The following is a 13,599-nucleotide window of genomic DNA, read 5'->3' on the forward strand; positions in this document are numbered from 1 at the left end:
GGCCTTAGTGGCCTTCTGGGAAGCTCACCCCGCATGGTCCATGCCCTCCACAGTCCCCACCTTGCCTGGGCTGTGGCTGAGCTGCTCTGCTCTTCCCTGGGAAGCCTGGGGCCCTGCCCTGGCCTCCCAAGGCGGGAACCTGATTGGTCACTGGGGATCTGAATGTTTCCCAACCTTGCCCTATCCTCCAGGGTGCTAGCACCACGCTGGTGGCTCTCCAGGGGTTATCAGGGGTGGGGTGGGGGGTCATCCCGGCCCACCGTGCAGGCCCCACTGGGTGAAAGGCGCCTGCTGGTCAACCCTGAGGGTGGACACCCTCCTAGTTCCCCATTCTGGAGAACCACAGAAGAGAGATAAAGAGAACCAGGAAGGTCAGCCAGTGACTCACAGGAACAGGAGCTCTGAGCTAACTGCTTCTTGTGGAAGAGTTTGAGGAACCTGGAAGGTGGAGTGTGCCAAACAGTCCTTCCTAGAAGCTAGATGGTTCCACGCTCTGGGACCTGTGAATGCAGCCTGACTGGGAGAAAGGGAATAATTAAAGATCATTCTGGGCTTCGGGTGGCCGCGCACACCAGGCTGATATCCGAGGGTCATGTGAGGCTGAGGGGGCGGAGGGACCAGCATGAAGACGGAGGCAGGGAGAAGGGGGACGTGAGCAGAGACCAGGCTCCCGGAGCGAGGAGAGGCAGGAACTGCAGGGTCTGCAGCCGGGCCTGCGTCTCCCCTCCTCTTCCTAGCCACGCGGCGTCGGGATGGAGACCGCCAGCGGTGTGCAGCCTCTCCGTCCTCATTTGTTACAGCAGCTGCAAGACTGGCACCCACCGCCCGGTCTCCCTCGCTTCTCCCTCCGGGGAGCCCGTGTTCAGTAAATGATGGGGGGGGGGTGAGTGAGCAGTGAGCGGGGCGTCCCTCGAGCCCCCAGACCCGGGCAGAGGCCAGGGGCTTCGCTCTCATTCCTGCCACTGCACCTGAGCCCTGTCCAGCCCCTTTGCCAGGGATTTGAGCACGGCGGTTCTGTGGTCTTTTTAATGATCTGCAGGGTGTGGTGATGGCCACGCCCCTCCCTGGAGCCCAGCCACCGTGGGGCTAGGTCCACAGGCTCAGCAGATGGCAGGTGTCAGACTTCAGCCCCCTCTGAGCAGGGCCAGGGGGCAGGTGTTCCCCAGAGGCTGAGGGCGCGGTGGGTGGATCTGGGATGGAGCTGGAGGACGGGGCTCTTCTGTCTCCCTCGGCCAAGGGGCTGGGAGCACACTGGGAACAGTTTACCAAGAGAGTCAGGGCAGGCTCTTGAGAGCCCCTTGGCTCTTCCCTAGGATTTCCCATGTGGATGTCACTCTGAGGCTGTGGGAAGCGCAGGCTGGCACGCCACCAGCCCTCCACCAGATTGTGCAACACGCAGGTGGGTGCCAGGGCAGCTGGGCGATGGGCACAGCAGAACCGGGTACTGCACCTTCAAAGCAACTCTCCCGAGGCTGCTTATGAGCACGCACACGAGCAGAAACACGGCCCTCAGGAGGAACAACACCAGGAAACGCAGGCGGGAAGACTCCTGCGCAGCAGCTCTCACTGGTCCACCTGGCCTCGGTCCTGGAACAGGGGAAATCCCTGAAACGTTGGCATCTGTGGTAGAGGGGAGTGGGCTTCGTTGGATTATTTTCCTGTGTGTTTGGAATATAGAAGTTTTAGTAAACAAGCCCAGTGCTGGTGGCTCATGACGGCAATCCTGGCTTCTCGTGAGGCTGAGCGCTGGAGGGCCATGGGTTTGGGGACTTCTGAGCTGACAGAAAGACCCTGACTCAAAAAAAAAAAAGGCCTTGGTGCTGGGAAGGTGGCGGCTCAGTGGTAGAGTGCTTGCCTAGCATGCATGAAGCCCTGGGTTCCATTCCTCAGTACCACATACACAGAAAAAGCCAGAAGTGGTGCTGTGGTTCAAGTGGTAGAGTGCTAGCCTTGAGCAAAAGAAGCTCAGGCCCAGTGCCCAGGCCCTGAGTTCAAGCCCCAGGACTGGCAAAAAAAAAAAAAAAAAAAAAGAGCCTTGTATCCTGGTTAAGTCTTGCCACATTTGCAGATCGGATTATTTTCCCAGACTTTTAATTCAGTGTATTGAAGACCATGCTCTTCATATTTTTATGAATCTGCTCTTGTCACAATCAGTGCACTGTGAACGCTTTCTTCCATCTCTGAATGCTAATCATTTATTTCCCAAAAGAGGGAGGAGGCTGACCTGGAACTCCAGATCCTCCTGTCTCAGTCTTCCGAGGGCTGGGATCACAGGTACAGGCCGCCAGGCCCAGCTCTGTTAATCCCTTTTGGTGACTTATATTGGATGTAGTTGTTCAGCCACACTTTGGCTTGATACAGAGTTGGAGCTGGCCAGCTGCTGACCCACAAGGCAGATTTCACCCCACATAGGCACATGCACACACGTTTGCACAGTGTATAATGCACAGTGCTAAGAGGCTCTGGCCTCCTCAGAGCTAGGCAGTGGGTGACCAGCGTTAGGGTGCCTGGAGCCCCACCTTGCATGTCAAAGCGGGTTGCCAGCGTTTGAATATGGAAAAGATTTTGCATATAAATTCAGCTGGCAACTTTCTTTTTGGTCAGTCCTGGGGCTTGAACTCAGGGCCTGGCACTGTCCCTGAGCTCTTTTGCTCAAGGTGAGTGCTCTAACTCCACTTCTGGCTTTGGAGTTGGTTCATTGGAAATAAGAGTCTTATGGGGACTTTTTTGCCCGAGCTGGCTTCAAACTGTGATCCTCAGATCTTGGCCTCCCGAGTAGCCAGGATTATAGGCGTGAGCCACCTGTGCGTGGCTTGTGGTAACTTTTCTTAGCAAATCTGAAGATGCAACAGTATGGGTTTCCATTCTTCCAGAGCAAGTAGGGACTGCCTGAACAGATGTGATGCTCCTCTAGCCCACATCACCCACTGAATTTCCTTGCTCTCCTTTAATTAGCTGCTTCTTGTTAGCCGTCTGGTTCCTGAAAGCATCTGAAAGTCCCACCCCAGACACCTTTAAAGATCTGTTGACTGAAGGGAAGAATCCTTCCCCGCCCCCCCCCACTCCCCCCTGCCAAAGCCACAGCAGTCTAGACAGAAAGAAGATGTGGACCCCATTTCATGGAAATAGCCCAGATGGGGAGTTGCTATGGCAACGCTGGACCACATTGTAGCTTGCTTCAGGGATGATCGCCGAGCATCCTCCTGGAGGCGGTGCCCCTCCCCCAGCTCGCCAGTCCAGGGTGGCAGCTCCCAGCATGCATTTCACCCCAGGTGCTGCTGGGCGGGGCTGGGGAGGCAGCTTGGAGAGCGGCATTTACCTGGAGAATGGCAGGTTCTCGCTCTTTCCCACGGAGGATTCCTTGATCATTTTCCTCTCCCTGTGTACCGTATTTTGGAGCAACTGGCTGCCCTGCAGGTTGATTTGGGAGGTGCAGATGCATTTTCTCATTGAAGAAGAAAACCATAACGCATAGTAGGAACCAGTGTGATGACTGTGGTTAAGTATGTGGGTTCTAATCCTGACTCTGCCATTTCCTACATGTATAACATAACGGTGGACAGGCTATAGAACCTCTCTGAACCTCAGTTTTATGGTCTTTCCTCCACTTCCCCTGTACTGGGGCTTGAACTCAGGGCCTGGGTGCTGTCCCTGAGCTTCTTTTGCTCAAGGCTAGCCCTCTACCACTTGAGCCACAGCATCAGTTTGGCTTTTTTAATTTGTTTTTTAAATTTGGTAGATAAGGATGTCATGGACTTTCCTGCCAGGGCTGGCTTTACACCTTAATTCTCAGAGCTCAGCCTCCAAAGTAGCTAGGATTACAGGCATGAGCCACCAGCGCCCAGTTTTGTCTTTTTAAAACAATATAGCAATTGTCTGCCTCTTATTGTTGCTACAAAGTATCCGGTGTGCTGTAGCATAATGTCTGGCCCAGCGCTCAGAACCGGCCTGGCAGGGCTCATGGTGCAGCCATGCTGAGGCTCAGACAGAGGCCTGAGGCCCCCTGCTGCGGCCCACAGACACCATCCTGGGAGACTGGATGGGTGGGGAGGGGCTGGCACAGAGCCTCCCCTGGTGCCTGGGACTGTGGGCATGTTGTGGGGCCTTGTGGCTGACTCCTGCCCATCTCCAGCCCCAGTTCTGTCCCCCTGTGGTGTATGCAAGGTCCCTGGTCCTCGCCCCTCCAAGTGCTGTAAGCAGTTACGTTGAAACATCATCAGCGGGCGCCGGCGGCTCACGCTGTCATCTTAGCTTCTCAGAAGGCTGAGATCTGAGGATTGGGGTTTGAAGCCAGCCTGGGCAAGAAAGCCCATGAGGGTCTTGTCTTCAGTTAATCACCAACCCCCCCCCCCCAAAAAAAACCTCCAGAAATGGAGCTCAAGTGGTAGAGCACAATAGCTCAGGAACAGCACCCAGGCCCCAAGTTCTGGTCTCAGGACTGGCACATGTGCACACACACACACAGGCACATGGGCATGACTGTCTTTGGCCCTCCGAGGGGCTGAGAGCCCTGGCCCCTGGCCTCGGCAGGGGAGGAGCAGAGGTGGAGGCTGAGCAATGAGGAGAGGTGGGGGTGGGTGCGGGCACGGCGCCCTGCGGCCAGGGCCCTGTGTTCCCCAAGCGTCTGGCTCTCAAGAGAAGTCCAAACGGGGAGACTTACCAGCATGCCGCTCTGAACACGCTCTCTTTGTTCTGAGCACCAGAGGAGCGGGGTGCAGGAAGCCACTCACCCCATGCAGCCCCTTTTCCAGAAGAACAAGGGGTGTGGGGACAGCAGGGCTCCCGCTGCTGGAGGTTTGCAAAGCTCAAGACAGACGCACGGGCTTTGTCTCCGGGCCCACGCGCTCCTGCCCGGTCCTTTACAGTTTCTAGAACATTCCCTTAGGCTGCCTGTTTCCATGGTGCTGGGAGTGTCTAAGCAAGCCTGCGGGTCGCGTCATTTTCCTTGCAGTGTTTTGAGGCCACCCCCCACTTCAGCCAAACACCCCACCTGGTGATCACGAGCCCCCCTCCCTGGGCTGGCTTTGTCCCCTAGGAATTTACGAGCACCCAGAACAGATGCTGTGGGAGGGTCCTGACCTCCCTGCCCGGCCCCAAGAGCTGAAAGAGGAGACAGAAAAGCGCAGCTGGAGGAGCAGGTGGGGCGGCCAGCTGGGGGGGGGGAGCCCCCCACAACAATCCCCCAGGGCTTCAAAGCTGATTCCCAGGGCCGGGGCGGTTCTCAAAGGGTCTGCGTGACAAAGCCACGGGCTCGGGGGCTGCAGAGGAGGATCTTGGGTTTCAGGAAGGCTCTGGAACAATAAATACAGCTGGGAAATCCATGGGCCCAGTGGACTGGTGGGTGCTGGGGGGTTGGGGGTATAAAGACAGCACCCCACCTCCTGTTGGCAGTTCCAGGATGAATGCTTAAGCAAGCTGGGTGATGTGGGGGCTCCCACTTTGTTGGAGGGGCCTGGAGTTGAGCTGGAACCTGAGCCTTGGGGAGCCTTCTGTGGGAGGGAGGAAGGGAGGGAGGGACGGAGGGAGGAGGGAGGGCTTCACAGTGGCACCTGGAAATATCAGGCTCCTCGTCCCCACAGTCTAGGAATGCTGTTTGTACAGACAAGGCACTGGGCAGGTGGAATCTGGTTAAGGATTTTGAGGGGCTCAGCCTGCTGAGGGGGCTCAGGCCAAAGAGAACTGAGACTCGGAGGGGTGCTGCGTGGAGCCAGGCCCAGGTCAGCACTCACGGCTCTCTTCCCACCATCTTCCCCACAGTGAGTTCTCAGGCTTTGTTTTGCTTTTCCCGGAGACACACCATACCCAGAGAGGTAGGGCCCGTGTCTGAAGTGTGCAGCTCCGAGTCGTGGTGCATGAACTCCATCGAGTTATCAGCGGCCACATAAGGGAAAGAATCAGCGCGCCAGTGCCCCTGTCCTGCGCCCCGTGGGCTCATTCCTTGTCTGTCACCCAACTTTGGACAGCAAAGGTCAGCTTTGACCATATCACACATGGCACCGCAAGCCATGTCCTCTCTCCCGTGGACTGTGATTGTGTGGCCTGCCCCTTGTCCTGTGGGGTTCTAAGCCACTCCGTCCCATGAGGAGAATCTGGGTGGATCACAGTTCTGTGCCAGTCTACTGCTGATGGGCATCTCCATAGAGATTGTGCATGGTGCTGCTAAGAACATTCTAGTACAACTCCTGACATACATACATGTTCCCATTGGCTGTGTGCAGAGGACTGGGGACCCTGAGCGTGCTAACATGCATGTCCAGCTTTAGGGGATACCCTGAAATGCTTAGGAAGTATTTATGTGAGGTCAGGCAGGGTGGCTCCTGCCAGTAATCCCAGCTACTCTGGAGGACTGCAGTCCCAAGTCAGGCTGGACAGGGAAGTCCAAGAGACTCTTATCTCCCAGTACCCACCAGCAAGCTAGAAGTGGAGCTGTGGCAAAGAATCTCAGAGACAGCACCTTAGGCCTGGAGTTCAAGCCCTAGGACTAACACACAGAGCAAAAAACCCTGCTTATGCTTTTCCCAAGCCAAAGGCCCCGGGTGGTGGTGAGAGGAAGTCAAGCCCAGCCGCTTGTGCCCCAGGACCTCAGCAGGGGCCAAGCTCAGAATCGGCTGTGCAAGCCCTGCTGAATAACCCCGGGGACAATGGGGTGAGTGCCCCCCAACCAGAAGGCCTGGCGGGGGTCGAGGCCTGATTGGCTGCCATCCCCTCCTAGCTGCGGCTGATGTGGAGGAGGTCTGCGGAGAGCAGCCCTGGGGCCTCCTGTCTCTGGGCAGCCAGAGCCGGCGCAGGCCGGGGCGGCCGGTGCAGAGCAGGAAAACTTGGGAGAGGCCGTCACAGGTCACCATTCATAGTTGCGAGCGCAGCGGGGCGCCCGACACAGCAGGGCCTTTGTTCCCTGCCAGGACTGTGGCGCTCCTGCCGAGGCCCCCGAGCGGAAGGAAGCAAGGGACACTGACCTCCCAGGCTCAGCAGCTTCCGGTGGGGACGCGTGTGTCCCTCACGAGCTCTGAGCGCCCCAAGAGAATTCCTGTGTGAGTTACAAAGAGTCAGGCTGGAAGGGATGGTCAGAAACATACAGCTCGCTTCCAGAGTGTCAGGAAATACAGTGTGTGTGTGTGTGTGTGTGTGTGTGTGTGTGTGTGTGTGTGTGTGTGTGTGTGTGTGTGTGTGTGTGTGTGTGTGTGTGTGTGTGTGTGTGTGTGTGTGTGTGTGTGAGAGAGAGAGAGAGAGAGAGAGCGCATGCCTGATCAAGGCAGGCTTGGTCTGCTTTGCTTTCTGATAGGAAGTGAAAGGAACTGTCAAGAGCAGATTTTCCCCAAGCTCACATCAAGTCCCAGCTCAGCCGGAATGGGCTTGAGGTCAAAGGTCCACCTATCAATCACGAGCCCACTTGGAGGGCTGCGGGGGTGGGAGGTGGGGGGTGCTAACGGTTAATAGCAGGGCTACATTTGGGGCCCAGCAGCCTCCCGGGAGCTTCCTGACAAGTCTGTGTTTTGCCAGCTGCTGACTCTGCTCCCTGCATCCCTGGAGAAGCACATGTTGGTGCTATGGCCAATTGGCTAGAATTGACTGACCAGAGCTGAGCACCTGGGCCGAGCTGCCCCATCAGAGGAAGCAATAAAATGACGCCTTGGGTCGGGTCTGGGATGTCAGGGGCAGAGGAGATGACATCTGGTGGGTTGGTCTTTAGGAGAGAGGAAGACACGGGAATAAACATTCAAGGGAGCGAAGAGGACAGAGAGAAGGGGAGGGGGGGAGAAAAAGAAAAGGGAGAGAGGAAGAGTTGGAGAGGGGAGGAGAGGAGGGAGGGGAGAAGAGGGAGAGGGGAAGGCGCTGGAGGGAGAGGAGAGGGTCTCTGGTCACTTTCTGGGCTTCTTCGGTCTTCCAGGCCTTGTTTGTGACCCTGAGAGGCCCAACCACGCCCTTATCTTTGAGTTCTGAGTCACCCCTTTACCCTTCCCAGCAATCTTCCTGGCTCAGAATCAGCTGTGTAATCTGGGCCCGGTACTAGAAGGGGTGCCCCTCAGCGCCCCATTCAGAATGCTTGGGGAATCTCGCTAGGGCACTGGTGCAAAGTGACCGGAAGGGTGGACCCGGCCAAGCCAAGCCGGGCGCCGGGGGCTGCAGGACACACGGATGGGAGCTGACCTGGGTCCACATCACCTCCGGCCAGGAGCGGCCCGGGCTGGCGGGGAGGTGACCCTCGGCTGCAGAGAGCCGGTCACCTCACTTCCTGGGCCAGCACCCAAGGACGCAGCCCTAGGCCCTGAGGCCCTGGAGAATTGAGAAATGTGAAGGAGGGCATGACGGCGGGGCGGGGATTCATGGGGAGCAGGCTGGGCTAGGAGCCAGGCCTTCCAGTTCTGGGTTTGGGGCTCCCGTGAAGCCATCGGTGAGGTCTAGAAGGACAATGCCTGGCTGGACAGGGTAGGAGCCGCAGGGGGATTGGCCAGGGGGCGGAGCTAAGGGGGGTTGTGCTGGCCGCACAGGCAGGAAGGGCTGGGGGTGGCCGTGCGCCACTCACCAGCGGCTGCATCTGGACTTCTGTGCTCCTTGTCACTTTTAATGAACGGTGGGATGGATAACATTGGTCTCACTCCCCGTGATGGCTTCAAACAATTCCATCTGATCCTTTATAAAGTCTAAAGTCAAAGAAGAAAGAAGACCAAAAATAAAAAGACCCGCTCTTCACTGTTAATTGGACAAAGGCCAGCTGTGCGTGGCCGTCACGTGGTTGGGGCTCCGGGAGGAGGGCCGCGGTGCACCATGGGAGAAAGCCGCTCTGCATGGCTTCAAACTGCTGGTCACGTGGGCAGGGCCGGCCTTTAGGGCCGCAAGGGCTCAGGTCTTTTGACAATGGTCATCAGTGTCCAGCAGGCCACCGGGGGCTCTCAGTGCTGCTGGGTACCTGAGGCCCGCACCTGAGCCCCACCTCCCAAAGCTCCCGGCTCCAGAGGGCTGGGAGAAGCCCCGGAACCGGGACGCTTGTCAGCCTCAGGGGGCAGCTGGGCTGAGCCTGACTCAGGCTCCCTGTGGGATGTGGGAGCCCCAGCGTTGGGGCAGAGTGTGACTGGGTGTCTCAGCTCCGCAAGGCCCTGGGGCTGCCGGAGCCTCCCACCCATCTGTGTCTCTTAAACACGCTCACGCACTGGACGCCAACCACGGCTTCACACCTTGTATGTCCCCCAGGAAACAGTTCTCTAGGACCCACATGGATCCTCGCTTCTGGATGGGTGGGGACAGCAGGCCCCCCGCCCCCCCGCCTCCGTCTCATGAAGATGAGGAGGAGAGGGCCGGGTGTGGCGTGTATCAGCTAGGTAGGCAGATTCGCCCAGCTCCCACAGGGGAGCCGGCCCTTGGGGACATCTTGAATGTGGACTGTTGACCTCCTGCACTGTGACCCAGAAATGTTTTGACAACACACAGCTTGGGATATTTTGTTACAGCAGCTACAGGAAAGTGATACAAACCTGATTCTAGAAAAATCAGGTCCAACACAGGAGGATGCCATCCACCCCAGCCCATCCGTCCTCTGAACAGGTAGGGGGCAGATCCCTGCAGGGAGCCTTCATCTGCCTGGGGGCTGAGTCCAGCCAGTGCCTCTCGAAGTTTCACACACTCCTCCATCACCTGTTTGCCATGAGATTTCACTCACTCCTCCATCACCTGTTTGCCATGCAGACCCAGGGCCTGGCATGGGTGAGTATAGCTTCAGCCAGGGGCCGTCTGCAAACACGCATGGGGAGTGGAACCTGGGGCTTCCTAGGGGAGGTGGGCAAAGTCCTGACCAGTGCAGCTGGACCTGGATGCGGGTGTTGTACACCCCACAGTTGGTGTTGCGTGGATGAGCCGTGGCTTCCGCCCCGAGCGCTGACCTGCCCAGTGGGTTTCTTTGAAAACAATTTGTTTCATCACTGTCCTCAGCCACCTGGCTGGAACGGCTTTCTCAGAAATCAGCTAGCTCAACTAATGAGGGTGCAGGTGCTCTGAGTTAGAAAACTGGAAATCAGGGACAAAAACAGGAAGGAGAGCCTGGAGCTGTGGGTCGGTGCAGATTCTACCTCTCCCCATCCCCCCTGGAAGAACAGAAGGACTGGAAACCACAGGTGTCTTGAATTCATTTTTTTTTTGTTTGTTTTTACACCTAAAATGCTTTTCCCTTGTGAAGTGGCAGTGTGATGCACAGTGGCATTTTGTGTCTCTGGACGTCCTTAGTGGCTACCTGAGCAACCTTATGCTGCTAATGGTTTAATCCACCCCTGAGTAGACAAGGGTAGACACCCCAACATTAGCACTTGCATAATAAAGGTGCACACACGAGGATTTCACACCCAGAGTCGGGCAGGAGTGCAGAGGAAAAGTGTTGGGTGGGTGTGAGTACTGAGTACCTGTGCATGTGGAGGTGTGAGGCAGTGATCGGTGCTGTGCATGTGTGTGAGTGTGCGTCTGTGAACTCTGGCGGTGTTCTGCCATGTTCTGTCTGCTGTGCCCATGCCTGTGGCCGGAGCTTGGGGCCCCGCAAGCTCCTTAAAACACAGCCCCGGAGCCGTCCAGGAGCCCGGCGCCCCCGAGGTCCACTTCGAATGTGCTCGAGCCCAGGCTGGCCCGGCTCCGACTGCTCGGAGCCCTCGGGCGTCTAAAGCACCCACACCTGACGAATCTAAAGACTTTCCACCTGGGCTGGGCCAGGGCCGTTATAAGGAACAGCTGGGGGGGAAGGGAGCGTCCCCCCCCCCCGCCCCGCCGGCGGGATGCCAGGCTTCCGCTGGGAGCCTGGGAGATGGACGCCGCTGGGGCTTCCTTCACGGGCCTCGGCCTGGTAGCAGGTGCTGGTGTGACCGTAAAAGGCAGCCAGTGCTACGTAGCCCAGGAGGGCACCGGCGGGCAGCCCGCGGTGACGCTGTGACCGCCTTCTGCCCAGCCACCACAGAGCTGTGCACGAAGGGCTTGAGCAAGCCGGAGGGAGGTTTTCACGCCTTGTATGGCTTTAGAGGAAGTCAGGGAGTCTCGGGTGTGAACACCCAGCCCGCGCTGAGCCGTGCGCGGGGGCTGAACTCATGGTGACACTTACCGCAAAGCCAGTCTTTGCTGGAACGAGAGGCACTAACTATAAAGGCCTGTGCCCGCCTGCCCCCCCTCCCCTCCACCCCCCCATGTGGCGAGGAAGGAGATTCTGCACGGGGCTGCTCTTCGCCCGCCCCCCCCCCCCAATCTGGCCCTCTCTGCCCTGTTCCTGCCCTTGGGAGCTGGATCCTGGGCTATGGCTACAGGTGGGGAGCCGGCAGGGGGGTCTGGGGTGGTGGGGATGGCATTTGAGCTGAGTCCTGAAGGGGAAGGAAGAAGTGTGGGGGGACTGGATCCTGGCGGAGCAGGAGGACCGGTGCCCAGGCGGGGAGCTGGCCAGGGGACTCGTGGGGGGGGGTGTCTGTGAGTTCTGGGGTTCATCAGGATCTGAGCTGAGAGGGACCACCAGCAGCAGGCAGCCTCCCAGTTCAGCCCTTTCCACAGCGGCTTTGTGGGCGCTGTATAAAACACCCGCCATTCTCCAGACTCCACGGCGGGCAGGGGCGGGTCTCGGAGGCTCCTGGAGGCTGGCACGGGGTCTGGGCTCCAGGGACTTTGTGCGGGGGATCGAGGATGACGGTGTGGTCGTCAGTCGCTAGGCCCGTGACTGTGGGCTCACAGAGGAAAGGCAGGGACAGGGACACAGCCCGGCTCCTGAGCATGCCTGGGCCCATCCCACAGCCTGCAGTAGCTGCGGGAGAGCCAGCGAGGAGGTGGGGGGGGACGGTGCCGGCGGTGGTGAGCCCAGGTGTGGGCCCGCGGCGTTGCATCCACGATCCCCACCTGGAAGGTTTTTGTTTTTGTTTGTCAGTTATGAGGCTTACGCTCGGCCTGGGCGCTGTCGCCGAGCTCTTTTGCTCAAGCTAGAGCTCTACCACTTGGAACCACAGCTCCCCTTCCGGTTTTTGAGTGATTAATTAGAGATAAGAGCCTCTTGGACTTTTCTGGCCGGGCTGGCTTTGAACTGCGATCCTTAGATCTCAGCCTCCCGAGCAGTTCACCTGACAGACCTTAAACCACCACGTCTTTTGGGAGAGACCACAGTGATTGATTATGACAGGCGTGAGCGGCGCAGCTCACCTGGACAGACCTTACACCCCCACGTCTGACGGCTGAGTGTTTTATTTGGGAGAGATCACAGTGATTGATGTTGCTGTGGTCATGAGCGCCCCCTTGTGGGCACACCATCACATACCCTCGCCTGCCACCAGAAAAACCAAGAGCCAGGTGCCGCTCAGCGCTGGCTGTTTCTAGTCCCGGTAGGACTTCTTTCCAGAGTCCCTATCTTTCTATTTGTACCTTGACCTTTGGTCGGAGACGGAGCCGGCGGGTCCCTGGGGAAGCGGCCCAGGGCTGCCTGGGCTGGGACGGTCGGCTTCGCTTCCTGCTGCCGAGGCCTTTCCCCGGGCTCCGGTTACCTCTGTCCTCCCTCCGGTGCTGTCCTCAGGCAGCCCCGCTGCGTCCCAGATCCTCTCCCGGCGCTCACTGCCTTCATACGCAGAGTTTCCAACCCTATAAACCTTCCCCAGTTAAAATTAAACCGCGTGTACCTTTGCTTTCCCAGCAGGAGAGCAGAGGGGGGTACAAGCTGACGGTGGTACGTGCCTGCCGCTGGTAGCACCCCCTCTCTCTGTTTCCCCCATATTGGGGCTTGAACTCAGGGCCTCATCCCAGGACAAGTTCGGAGCTCCTGAGAGCCACCACCCGGAGCTCAGGAGGGAAGGGTCCCACGGGCAGGTGATCTGGGCACCCACTTCCGGGGAGCCCGGTGGGACGGCCACATCTCCATTCCCAGCCTCAGGTGCCCCGCCCCCCATGGGACTCCCCCTGTGCCCCCCGCAGCCTTTCCTGCTTGTCAGGTGTTTATGGCCGCCCCGATGCCAGGCACCGGACTCCGTGCTCAGGGCACACAGCACTAGCCTGGCAGGGATGTTTGCTAGGAAGCAACGTTCTCAGACCACACACAGCAAAGCCGAACCACAGCAGAGACCAGGGCAGCCAAGCGGAGCCGGTAGATGGGGGCCCGGCCCCGGTGTGAGAGGCCAAAGCAGGGCCTGAGCTGGGCAACACGGGAGGGAAGGACTTGGCCTGCTCCAGTGCGGGGACTGGAGGTGGCGCGGCAGGGAGGAGCGCAGCTTAGCCGCCTGCAGGTGAAGGAGAAAGCAGGCAAGATCTCCTGACTCAAGGGAAGGGTGTGCGGGAGGGGTGAGGAGCTGCCGTGCCTTCTCGGTGGCTCGGGCCGGCCTGGAGGCACAGCCCTCAGGCAGGGGGAGAATTGTGCTGTGTGGTGGTGGACAGGAAGGAGGGGGAGATGCCCCCCACTTCCTGTCCAGCTCTTGTCTTATGGTGGCCTCTCTGGGGCTCCCAGTGTGAGGGCACCCACTCCTAAGGAGTCTTTGAGACCACGGTTTCATCCGGCCTGCGCTGCAGAGTCCACGGCTGACTGCTGTAACTCGGGGGCACTGCAGTGGGAAGAGCCTGTAGCACAGTCGGGAGTTGCTGCAGTTCTGCTGTGTGCCCCTGGGAAGGCCACTT

Source organism: Dipodomys merriami, unplaced genomic scaffold, assembly GCF_024711535.1.
Source record: "Dipodomys merriami isolate MVZ:Mamm:240054 unplaced genomic scaffold, mDipMer1.0.p SCAF_116, whole genome shotgun sequence".
In the NCBI taxonomy this organism is placed as follows: domain Eukaryota; kingdom Metazoa; phylum Chordata; class Mammalia; order Rodentia; family Heteromyidae; genus Dipodomys; species Dipodomys merriami.